Source organism: Poecilia latipinna, unplaced genomic scaffold (assembly GCF_001443285.1).
Source record: "Poecilia latipinna isolate Pla-1442-1.1 unplaced genomic scaffold, P_latipinna-1.0 Scaffold803, whole genome shotgun sequence".
Taxonomy (NCBI): Eukaryota; Metazoa; Chordata; class Actinopteri; order Cyprinodontiformes; family Poeciliidae; genus Poecilia; species Poecilia latipinna.
Genome location: NW_015113419.1, coordinates 22,823 through 35,784, shown reverse-complemented (window position 1 = coordinate 35,784; position 12,962 = coordinate 22,823). Strand labels below are relative to the sequence as shown.

At 37.9% G+C, this 12,962-nt stretch overlaps 2 long non-coding RNA genes across 2 annotated transcripts in view; one reads left to right on the top strand and one right to left on the bottom strand.

Annotated features, from left to right (window-relative positions):
- LOC106956276 (uncharacterized) overlaps nt 1–12,737 on the top strand; it is a 37,852-nt gene extending 25,115 nt beyond the window's left edge. Inside the window, exon 3 of the long non-coding RNA XR_001426743.1 lies at nt 12,505–12,737. This is a non-coding gene — a long non-coding RNA (uncharacterized LOC106956276). The remainder of the gene's footprint in view (nt 1–12,504) is intronic.
- Nucleotides 1,310–1,896, bottom strand: LOC106956277 (uncharacterized). Its single transcript, XR_001426744.1, has 3 exons — nt 1,653–1,896; nt 1,422–1,537; nt 1,310–1,345 (listed from the first exon to the last, which is right to left on the bottom strand). It is a non-coding gene; the product is annotated as an uncharacterized LOC106956277 (long non-coding RNA).
- Nucleotides 12,738–12,962: the final 225 nt, after the last annotated feature.

Here is a 12,962-nt window from a genome sequence, read left to right as displayed (position 1 = left end):
TATATATATATATATATATATATATATATATATATATATATTTTTTTTTATATATATATATTTTTTTTTAGTTCCCTTTTTATATATTTGTACAGAATGTATTGACTCCAAAGTGAAAGTTAAATCCTTGTTAGTGTGTGGATCCAATTCCAGACGTTCATCTGATGGAGCTGCGGCTTCACGTGGAACCTGAATACTTTATAATCCTTGTGCGTTGCTCAGAAAAGGAGCATTTATTTTTAAGTAACTTTGCAATTGTTCTCTCTTCATTTCATCCTTCATCAGCTGAAGAGAGGTGAAACATTTTCAGACCTCACACATTCCCTAACTCTGACTCTGTCACATCCAGAACTCCGATACTAGAAGCGCCCACGCATCCACATGCTTCCATCGCTGGTTAATTACGGGTGCTGGCGAAGAAACGGCAGCCATACATAGTCAATGAGAGCAGGCGAACAATGGACGCACAGAGAGGATGATTGCTGTAAATAAAAGGCTGGAAGTGGAGCGAGGGAGGAGAGGAGGAGGAGACCATGCCTGTTGGCACATGGAGGGATGAAAATAACCAGGACAGAGAAGAAAAAGGAAAACTTTTTTTTTTCCACAGTGGAAGAGCGTTCACTTGGAATAAAGCCTCTGATTTTTTTTTAAATAGCTCTGTCTTTACCAACAGTTGTTTAGAAGTAAAAACATCTAATACAGTTAAATTGAAAAAAAAAGTCAGTAAAACTTAAGAAATTAATTTAGAAGGTTAAAGAAGTTGAAAATATTTACTATTACAATCATGTCCAAATGACCCAGGTGGTATAAATGACTGCTGCATTTACTGTTATTCAAAAGTATTGAATTTTTTTCATGTTTCAACCACAAACTTAAGATGCAGTATTATGTAAAATCGACTTTTTGAGATTTACATTATATTATAAATGTACTCCCTCTTCAAAAACATACCTGCAGCGTTGCTTTGATTCTTTCATACATGTTTGAGAAATCCTTCAGTCTGCATGGCCACCATTCAGCTGTGCAAAACGGCTGCTCTCTCCTCGGAGCTGCAGCTTCTGAGCTTTGGCCTCACAGAGCAGCCTCCACCTCCCCAGCTCCTTCAGACTAGCCAGCAGCAATTAGCAAACACTTTGTGGAACTGCACACCCACCAAGCTCATCTCACAAGCTACTTTTTCAGTCTGACACTAACAAAAATGCTTAATGGTGTCATGATTGAGGGTAGACTTCTGACCCACATGCAGAATCAGACCCGGAAACAACTGGTGTTACTATTTTTATTAAAAAAAAGAAACAATCTAAAGGTACTGCAGGTGATCCGAGGATATAGGTCTGAGTCACGCCTGGAAGCGGAGAGAACAGGTTAATGGTCTGGCCAGAGGAGGGCAAAGTACGATGGGGAACCGAGTTTCAGCTTACGTCTTCTTGGAAGGCTTCCGACGGGGGAGGATGCGATCGAGCAGTGGACTGGAGCGGGCAGGCAGGTGAGGCTCTGAAAGCTGCAGGCAGATTCACCGGTGGAAGTTGGCCAGATCCTGAAAGTGAATGAACAGAGGGCTAGTGAGGGGGTTGACTACAGGCAGAAATCCTTTCGAGAGAATCACAAAAAACTAGCGTTTCAGAAGAAGGCTTTAACGAGCTAGAGACTACCGTGGAGGGATAATCATCCGGCGGAGAGGAGAGGTCCGATGGCTCCTTAAATCCTCTCGACTGATGATCTAACTAGCTTCAGGCGTGCAGCTCCACTCCAGGCCACTCCCCAACGGGAAGCCGAAGGGGAGAGACCTTTCTTAAAGAAAAGCCCAGAACCTGACAAATGAAGGAATATTAATGTGACGACTTCCTGAAGGCAGAGTGTCTGAAAAAGCAGGAGCCATTTGCTAGACCTAGGTGTAGCTAAAACAAACAGAATGGCCTATTCAAAGTCAAGATCTAAATCAAATCCAGAATATGTGGAAAAACTTGTATATTCATATATATGTACTCGTTTATCTTTTTTTTTTATTTTGCAAAGGTGAACAAGCAAAAATATTTCTGAATATAAGTTGTAATATCCGCAATAGGACATCACAGAAAAATGTCAAATACATGTCTCTGGCAACTTTTTTGTTTTTATTTGTAAAGAAAAAATATAGCAGAGCATGTATTAGTTTTGTTCATACACATACAATAAAATCTAGTTTTGTGTTGCAACATAAACTGTAAAACATTTGCAAAGCACTGAGAATCGGGCCAACCTGCTGATTGTTTTGGTTCTTTTTTAATTGGCACGGTCCCTCTCTGTGACCCAAATGTTTAAATATGTTGGTTTAACAAACTGAGGACAAAGTTCAGCTCGATTCTCTTCAGAGTTCAGTCCAGTTCACTCCATTATTTTAGCTCTAGTTCACAGCAGAGGCCATCTCAGGACACTGGACAGAGAAAACCAAAGTTCAATTCAGATCCCATTAGATACAATCCAGCTAATCCAGTTTAATCCCAGGTCATATAACTGTAGTTATTTCATAGCTAGATTCTAAAAGTTATACATATGGAGAAACAAATGGACAAAGCTGAATCTTTACATTCAAACCTTAGTTTCACACTAGCAGCATCGAAGAGGAAGAGTGTCTGTATAATTGTGAAGTTATGTCTCTAAACTGCATAGTTCTGTATACGGCGGTATTATGTAAAAAAAAAAAATCTATATTTTTTTTAGCTTTACATTATGTTATAATGTTATTCCGTTATCAAAAACATACCTGGAGTGTTGCTTTGATTCTGTCATGCATGTTTGAGAACTTCTTTAATCTCCCATGGCAACCATTCAGCTGTGCAAAACACCTGGTTTGACCAAGCCCCGCCTTCTTGGACTGAGCTCCTCCTCTGAGCTGCAGTTTCATAACTTCACATCTAGTACCTCACAGAGCAGTTCTCCTCCACAACTCGTCCACTCAGCTCCTTCAGACTAGCCAGCAGCGATTAGCAGATATCTAGTGAAAGTGAAAGAACAGGAGGTTTTAAAGAGACAGATGTCCAATATCAATGCGTTAAGTTACAAAGTCAAATTTCTTTTAAGTCATGTTTTATATATACAGCATTTTTATAACAACTAAAGGTAACATAGTTACTTGGTTGTGTTTTAAAATGGCACTATATGGCTGGAAAATATGCAATATTGCCCTTGTAATAGTTCCTTTACCAAATAGTATTAAACACAAATGGAACGTTTTGCCTTTGAACAAACTAAAGATATGGAAATATCATTTGTGTCACATTATTCTGGTGCAGCAAAACTTTTCTCTAATAATCGTATGGTTTTGTGTTGTATTTTATCTCATTTCCACTTTTAAGGCCATGTCTTTGATTACTGATGGCCAACAATATTCTGTGTTCGGCCTGCCACTACAGCAATGCCCCTCTCTTGAAACTTGTGTTTCAGGATGTTTGGAACAGAACCTGGTCATTTATTCCCACAAGGTCCAATATGTCATAAAACAAAGCAAAGGGCCGTTATTATGTACCACAATTTACTGAATATTTCTTTGCCACTTCATTCAGAATTCCCACATCGTAGTTTGCCTCGATGTAATACTGCACAGACTCTTGCTTTGCCTTCGTTCGACTGCCCCTTTCCCCTCCATGCGCACGGTGCCAAAAATACAGACATATTTGTGGGACTTTCCCTGATAAATGATCAGTGTTGGATCTGTATTTCAGCACATTTTTGAGAACACTCATGACTATTGTGATAGAAAGAAACAAAAAAAATGTAAAAGTTGTACATTCATTGAACAACAAACAAAAAAAAACTGCTTCCTTGGTGTTTGGAGAGATTATCTGACGTCCGTTTCAGATAGTGAAATAATGACATGAACTGGCTCCCACAGGTCCTGATATGTTTTGTTCTTCTGTTGTCAAAAATATTCACACAGACAAAGTATTTATTTTCTTGTTTAGTGAATCTGTACTAGGATAGCACAATATTAGAATAGAATATATTTATGAACAGTATAATGTGGAACTTATGATGAATCACTGGTTTCCTGCCTTTTTCCTCCTTATAAACCAATATTAATTAAAATAACTGCTTATAACTTTAATTTCTTGGAAAGCGTAATAAATTGTGAGTTAATACACCTAACTACTGAACATTTTGACTTCATCACTTGTAGCTTTGAAATCGTTTAAGTTGGACTACAAAGTCTTTATCAGAAATAAAAATGGCGGATTTGCAAAACTGGCTAGCAGGAAGTCCATGATCTTCGCAGTTCCTGTAACCTTATTGTTCAGTTTTCTCTCTACTCTCTTTATAGAGAGTAGAGAGAAAACTGAACGGTTTCAAACTATGACCCAAACCGCACCAAGAGAGGCTGAATTCAACTTTTCTGCACTACTGGAGGATCCAACTAATCAGCTAAATGTATTTAAGGGCTAAAAAAGTGTTTTGCATGATTTGTCCCTTTTTAAGAAAATAAAGTCAGGAAAAAACTCTATCAAAATTGGATTTGATATGAAAAAATCAGAGATTTTGTTTTCAAGTCACATTCCCAGAACTTTCTACTGTTTCTGTGACATTTAGCACCTAGCTAGTGTTGTTTCATCTGTCAGGTGGGAATATGATCATATGGAGTAGGTGCTCAACGATCCTACAAAAGTCAAAAGGGTAACATCAGCAGCCTGACGTAGGAGAGTTTTTTGTCATAAACGGAAGAAGCATCAGGACTGATGAGGAGATGGATGGAGCTAAATATAGGACAATCCTGTTAGAGGCTGAAAAAACCCTGAGACTGGGGCAGGCATCCACCTTAGTGACATCTACCACAGGTAAAGAGCTTCCAGCTCATAACCTCACATAAAACTCACATAATAGTTTATGTAGAATAAAGGCAACCTGCAGAACCGTCTGCCTCTAATTCAGAAAATTCATCATGATGATGCTTATTTTTTCTCAAGTAGGTTTATTTTGAAACCTTGACGTTGCGAGCACTCTAGTTAATGAGTTTCATCTCAACGAAACCTATCAAGTACTTTCAGTCACCTTGGCTACGTGAAGCACCTAGCGCTCAATCCCCAAACAGTCATTAAGTCCTTCCAGCTAAAAAGGGTTTGGCTCAGGAATTAGTAATCGTTTTACCCTGTCCTGGCCTTCTAAGTCTTGACATCTACGCCCCGGGAGTGTCAAGTCTTAAACCACTGATATCGCTAGCCAGTGAATGCAGAGCTACACTCTATATTATTGACAGGCCTTGTTATCCTCCGGTGCTACTTGGCCTTTTAGCATTATAAGCCACCTAATGCGGTGGTTTGAACATCGGAGCATTATCAGATCGTTTCTGGAACAGCAAAAGCGGCTTCTTTCACAACTTTTGTATCTTAGCTTGATCAAAGGGAAGTTTGTTTTTCTTCTTCTTTTGATCATATTTCATAAGGCCAGAGAAACTGTTGCTCTTTAAGTGCTGTCGGCATCAAATGAAGCTCAGCAAAATGACGGCAAGATGAAAGATTGGATAGAACGTTAAAGAGATTTCACACAACATAGCGAATAGATGATGAGTTGGACCCCAGCAAAAGATGATTGGGAAGGTAAGAAGAGTTGGATGAAGGAGAATCACTTATCTTTGATAGCTCCACACTTGGCCTAATAGACTTGGATCTCATCCACGGCATGCCAATACAAGGTGTGTGTGCTCATCTGTTCACCTTGCTGTATTTAGTGCAGATGTACTTTGCTTTTAATAGACTGTGAAGCCAAACTCGGTGTGGAATGTTTTCATATTTGAGACTGAATTCAAAAACAAATCCCAGCTCATAAAATGTGTCTTATGATTTTTTTTTTATTCAGTCTTCTCAGATCATGGTATTGTTTGATGTCAGATTTTCTTTTTGTTTTTATTCTTTGATTATTTTATGTTAGCTTCAGATATATATAAAAGAAGATTGAGTGAAGCAAACTGGCTTTAATTATAACGTTCCTCTCTAGTTTCATTTTCAGTTTAGGCATTAGAAGCAGGTTTACCTGCCTGATTGTAGTTCATTTGGGGATTTGTGTATCTTGAAGTACGACACAAAGACAAAACAACTATTATATTGTTTCATACTCTGATGCCATCTGCTGTCTCATAAGTGAAAGTGGGCGCCAGCAACTCAGCTTTATTTTCACTTTTCCGTCCTGCAGCTACAGAACGTTTGTTTCAGTCATGACAGAAACTAAGCTGATGGAAATGTGGAAAAATCTATGGGGCAATAAAAAGTTGCTGTTTTTTCTTTTGTTTTGAGAGTTTTCTGTCTCTAAAATAGTGCACCCACTATTCAAAAAAGAGCAGCAAAATACTACTTATCGTTCAATGGTGATACAAAAATATTGTGTATATACTGTATGTAAGACTGGGCAATTTCTACACTTTAACATTCACTTTCTGTTTCTTACATTTCTTTAGAGAGATATTTGGCACGCCAGGGGAAAACCAGGAACAAGTTTCTGGAACAAAAAATTAAAACCTTGATTTTCTGCCAAAGTTTATTTTCACGTTTATTCAAAAAGTAAATATCACAAAGAAAACCCACATTCTTGAAATGGCATTTTTGGAGTTTTTACATTGTATTTTTTTTTTTTTTTTTTGACAAATGGCCAAATCTTTTTCATTTAGTTATTATTATTATTATTATTATTATTATTATTATTATTATTATTATTTCTGTATGTTTTGGATTAAAAAAATGTTAGTAACTGACTTTGCACATTGGATCACATTCCAACTACACACTTCAAAGAAACTTTTTTTCTTTCAGTAGTACGAACACTTTTGTGAAGAAAAATAAATAGAAATCAAGTCACATTTACCCTCCTCTTCACCACTGTGTTGGTCTTCTGCATAAAAACACATTGAAATAAGATAGTTTGTTAAAGGGTTATAAATACTTTTTCCTGGCAAATATCACTTTTTATCCTGCCTACAAGTTTAACTAGAGTCACCTTTCAGGCTTTATCAATGTTATTACTAAAATCTAATTCACATTAATTCAATTCAGTTTTATTTTAGTAGCAACAAATCCCAATACAATACAGGTCATCTCAGGACAGCGTAACTAAGTCCGCTTACAAAACAAGAAAAAAAAGATCAGAAACTTTCTAACAGTCATTATTTAACATTTATTAGCATTCAGAAGCCATGTGATGTTTTCACTGTGATAAACTGTGATAATCAGTAATGCCTAATTCTCTCTCTATTCACCCTGCTGCAAGCTGTGAGAGCAGCCTCTGTCTGCTGCACCTCAGACTGCAGGTCACCTGAGGACACGTTCAGACACAAAACACTGGTGTGGTAAAACTGGATTCAAAAAAAAAAAACTGAACTGGTAGTGGAACCCAGAACTCAGTGGAGCTAGTTCTACTAAAGAGCTTCCAAAACAACACAAGTAGTAAGTAAGTAATACAGTAAGTTTACTGCAATTGTTAAAAAAAATAAATACATATTGATATCGATACACATTGATATTGATTTATTTTTATTCCAATTAAATCTCAGTGCATTGGATTATTTCATTTTCTAAATCTAAAATTTGGGGAAAAAAATTAGATTTCTATTTGCAAAACCTTTTATGTCCTACTGGTGGGTTGACGGAGAAAAAATTCTGAACATTTTCAACAACAAAACAGCAGAAAATAGAAAAATGTCATAAAACACAAAGTCCAACCATATTCATAGAGACTAAACATACCATATACAGATGAAAAGGCCTGTCATGATGTTGTTTATCATACCAATTAATTGTTTGCTTGACGATTAATTGTCCAGTAAATTATTGCGTTACGTGATAGTATTGGTGTTTTGAGGCCATTCTATACTGATTTAATGACAATAGCATAATGATGCAAGTTCACCCTCACAAAAACCATGAAACTCTTCACATTGAAACTAGGAGATATGTCAAATACCCAAAATAAAACATTTACAACCAAAATAATAAATATAATGGACTGTGATGTCTCTGTAAACAAAATGCGAATAATCAGGCTGGAAATTATCAAGCTCATTTTAATTGTGATTACTGAATAGTTTATCATTACGGCAGGCTTACCCATATCAGACATTTATTTATGAATTGCTTCAAAATCACAAGTTTTCATAAATCTTCGTGTTGGCTAGGAGCTCTGTAACTCAGACTTCAGATGGGTTTCTTTCCACAAGCTTATTGTAATAATTTGCCTGAATACTGGAACATTCTCCTGACAGACCTGAACAGAGAGACTAACCCTTCATAGTCTCTCTGTTTCAGATCAAAACATTATTTCTTTAATGGCTCTGAAAAGTCACAAATTAAAAGTCTACTCTGTTCTGTTTTGAATGGGCCTCATCAAGAGGTGAAATGAGTTCTGTTTGTGTTTGGGGAATGAGAGCTGGGACAGAGAATTACCCAGCCCCTCCTTCCACTGCCACTGTTTTGAAGGCAGAGTAGTTTAAAAGGCCTCATGCGTTTGTGAAATCTTCATTAGTTGGGTATAAAACCGTGAATAGACGGTACTATTTTGATCTGTGGCAAAAGTTCATGGTGTTAGCAGGATAAACCACTGTGAGCGCTGCACTGCTGAGAAATAACACAATTACCAGTAAGGTATCAACAAGAAGGCACTGTTCTTATTAAACTGTTCTGGTTTAACAAGTAGGAGCAGCAGTGTAGCTCTCCAAAGACTGTTTAAGCTTCTGGTTTCATTTGGAGGAAACAGAACTAATGCCTGGTGACGGGCACTAATTGCTTTCACTAGCGTGTTTGTTGTTGCTGTTGATGTATTTTTAGATTCATACGGCTGTGTTCACACTGCAGCCTGACGTGACCCAATTCTGATATATTTATTTATTTATTTATTAATGTGACCTGCGTCTGATCTTTTCATGGCAGTCTGAACAATACAGGTCAGAATTTTTTCGATTTGCATATCCGATGGCCAACGGCTCACATTCTTCCAACTTGAACGTCATTGATGCTCGACAGACGACACTATCCTGCGTCCTGATACGCTCAAGCTGGAAGAAAAACAACAATCATGGCGGACTCTTCTCAGTTGATAATTCTCCTGCCACTTTTCAGCCAACATGTCCTCCTTTATGTGCATTTTCAACTTTGTACAGTCATCGCATGTTTTCCTGACATTTTTAGTGTCAAACTGATTTCTTTTTGAAATAGACGTTGTTAAAAATCTGACATGGAGTCTTTATTTACTCTCTCAAAGCTCAACTCATGGATGAGCTTCGAGAGTCTAGAGAACACTTTCAGCAGTGACCTATACAGATTGAGTCTTTTACAGAGCTCAGCTGACATTTGGAGCATTCAAAACTGGAAAACAACAGATAAAAACTCCCAAAGCAAATTAAACCTGAATTTGTCTTGGTGTGCTTGTAAGCAGCTTATAGCAAATTAGATTTGGCTGCAGTCGCTTTCCTCTAATAGAAGCAGGACTGTAGCAGTAAATAAGGAACACAGAGGTTGTATTGTAAAAGCAGATCTACTTCCAAGGAGTATGTCTGACAATGTTTCAAACTACATGAATACTAGGGATCTTGTTTTTTTTAAAAAAGGGGTTTTCAAAGAAATAAACTGGGCTTAATTTGCATTTTTTTTTTCACACACTGAGCCATAAATTATGCAAACCAGGTGGGAACATTCAGTTTTATCTTCTAAACATTTTTAATCAAATTATTTTCAATCACACTTTGTCTTTTTTTTTTTTTGCTAGATTCAGTATATTTTTCATCAGTTTTGAACTGTAGAGTGCACTCAGACCAGCACTATTTGTATTTATTTTGTTTGTTTTTTTCGCTTCAATTGAACTCAAAAAATCCATTCAGAAAATTGACTTTATTTGAGGAAATAAGCTTAATTCTGACAGAAACCAAGAAAATGAACGTTGGCCCACACAGAGGCCCTGGTTTTGGGCCGGTTGAAGTTAATTCTGGTATATGTAAACACCAAGCGGACCAGAGACCACTGCAAAAACAGGAAGTGGACTACAGTGCAGGGCATTTTGGGTAAATACAACCAAAACAAACAGGAGAAGTGTCACATGGGTTGTTGTTTTTTTACCAACAACAAAAGAGAAATCCTAGAACACGCTGCGTCCCTGTTCTAAAAATTGGTCTACCTCTCCATTACAAGGGCTGACATCAAGTTTTTGATCTCAAGTCCAGCTCGAGTCTTTAATCTCAAGTTTTTGATCTCAATTCCTTGATCTCAGATCTCAAGTCTTTGATCTAAAATCCAAGTCAAGTCTCAGGTCTTTGATTCCGAGTCTCCAAGATTCCAAGTCTTCAAGTCTCGAGTCCCCAAATTTGCAAACTAGACATGCCTAATTCAAAGTAACCTAAATTCCCTTTGTGTCCCTTTCGACAGCTCTCTTCGAACATTAGTAAGTTGTCTTTACCACGTTTAGATGTCTAATTGAATTTGGTTGCTGCCATGGGATTGGTTTATTCAATATTTCTGCCCCATGCATCCTCTTGACCTTTCTGAATGACCAAACTGAAATAACGGTGGATTAAGCCGAGTTTTTGTGTCCAGCCATGAATCGGCAGTCTGTGGGCGTTCAGGGGGAAAGGGTCACCGTCAGGTCAGCACTCTTCCCACTGAATATGTTCTTAAATATCAAGTAGTGTTAGAAATATCCTCATGGAAAATCTTGCACCGTGACGGCCGCTGTGATCTATGCTTTTTCATCATCCTTCTTCTAAGCTATGAGCTCTTCCTCAGCTATATCCCTGTCCTGCCTCTCCTCTTCCTCTGTATACAACTCTAGTTTAATAATAAGAGCATTAGCAGAGGATATTGCTGACATTTCTGTTGGAAATTTGGATGTGACTGGCTGGTACAAAAAAAACAAGACTGGCTGGTACATTTTGGGGGCGTTTATTATTATTGAAATTGTTCCATGTGTGCCAGCTAATAAATACCACGTTTTTATCACAGGATATTAGCTGAAGTCTTTTAGCACTTAACAGGGGTGTGAATGATGTCTTTGTAGCTCCACTGCTGTTTCGCGCTCATTAATTATTTATAACTGGATTGGAGGCATCAGCAGGTGAGCTATCACAGTAAAACATGACTTTAAATGTTCGTTATGAGAACAGGATTGAAGGCTAACAGATAAACCAGGGCAGCGTAGCAGCCTGTGAACAGAAAGTGCAGCAGTTCTGGGCTTGTTCTCTCAAAGATTGTCAGAACATCAAGTTAAAAGTTGAAAAAAACTGAAATGATGCTACACTGGAGAGGAGAATGTAGCAGAGACATAGAAGAAGCAGTGGTCATGAATAAATCTTAGTTTGCAATCATATTTAATAAGTGATTGCATAAACTGACCTCATTCAACAGTGGTCCAGCCAATAGGTGCCATCTTCCTAGATGAGTTTACTGGAAATTACCTGAGTGCATTCAATGTTTCTCAGGACACCCGGTTCTGATAGGTCCATCCACTGTTCACCAGTATCCCTGGCTACCATTACAACACAAAATCAATAGAACAGTCCAAGCAAATCAGAAAAAAAGTATTGTATAGTATAAGTCAGGGGATGGAGATAAAAACATGAATTCAAGGCCCTGAACATCCCCTGGAGTTCAGTTAAATTCATCACTAAGAAAAATCTACCCAGATCAGATCGTCCTCACAAACATTTGAGTGACCATGAAGAAGAGGACACCAGGTTACCATGACTACGTTGAAGGAGTCACAAGCTGAAATGGAGAATCTCTGGGGATGTTGTCAAGGTTCTTCACCAGGCGAAGCTTTGTGGGAAATACTTTGCAAAAAGGTCAACAAAGTCTTTGTAAAATGGCAAACTTCAACGCAGACAGAACTCAGGTTGATTCTGTGTTGACTTTTTCTTTGGTTTGCTGGTATGGAAAACAAGACAATCTTGAATCTCGAAATGTAAAATTGTTTCTCTGCATATTTTGATGGTTATGGTTATAAAACTGATAAACAGCCATAATCAGGTGGTTACTTATTAGGGTAATCATCTCAAAGAACAAGAAAAAGGGAAATAATGTAATGTTTTTAGAAAACTTTTTACAATAAAATGAAAATAAAACTTTTTTTTACATGATTATTGCTCCTCATATTTCATAAATAAAATGTAGCCTCTTAAGTCCCCTGGTAAGAAGTGAGCAGAATGGGTTGAAGTGGCACCACATGAGGACAAATTATCCAGGGACAAAGAGTGGGAGTCCTTCTGGGAGGCGACTCATGGATGAATAATTATGCCTTAAGGAGCTAATTGTAACTGTAATAAACTGAATGCTTAACATCACTGAATTCGCTCTTCCCTGAACTTAAAACATAAAACTCACTACAGTGTGCAGTTTGGATCCCAGCCGGTCCACAGCTTCAAAACAGGTCAGCTTGACCCAGTTCGGAGACCTTAGATAACATTCAACTAGTTCAACTTTTAGGGGCATAGAGTTTGCTCTTGCTGGATACCAGCATGTGAATTACTAACGGATTGATTTGTCTCCGTCCCTTTCCATCATGCAGCTCTCCGTCCAACTTGCCGTGCTCCCGTCCCGCGGTTCCCGTTCACGGATTCCTCTGGTTGGCTGTTGAGAAGGCTGCCGGCGAATGCTGAGCAGGTCGACCTGTCTGAGGTACGCCTCCCGGCTCTGCGATTGGTCGCTGGATGCTACTGAAGTTGAACGGCAACGATGTTCGACAAGCAGGAGAGCAATTCATCAGAGAGCGATGAGAAAGGGTAAGGCAGGTTGTTTGAGAGATTAGAGTGCAATGAATTGTTGAGTAGAAATAAAGTGTATCTGAAAAAGTCTCAATGAATATCCCAAGGTAATTCAGAAATAAACTAGGTCCTTCACTCTTTTTGGTAGAAAATTATCCCGTTTTAGTAGTTAGCATAAAGAAAATTTTTAAGTGCAAACTAGTGCATGAGGTTGTTCAAACTTGCTGCTAAGTATTTAACATTTTATTTTTTTCAGAAAATT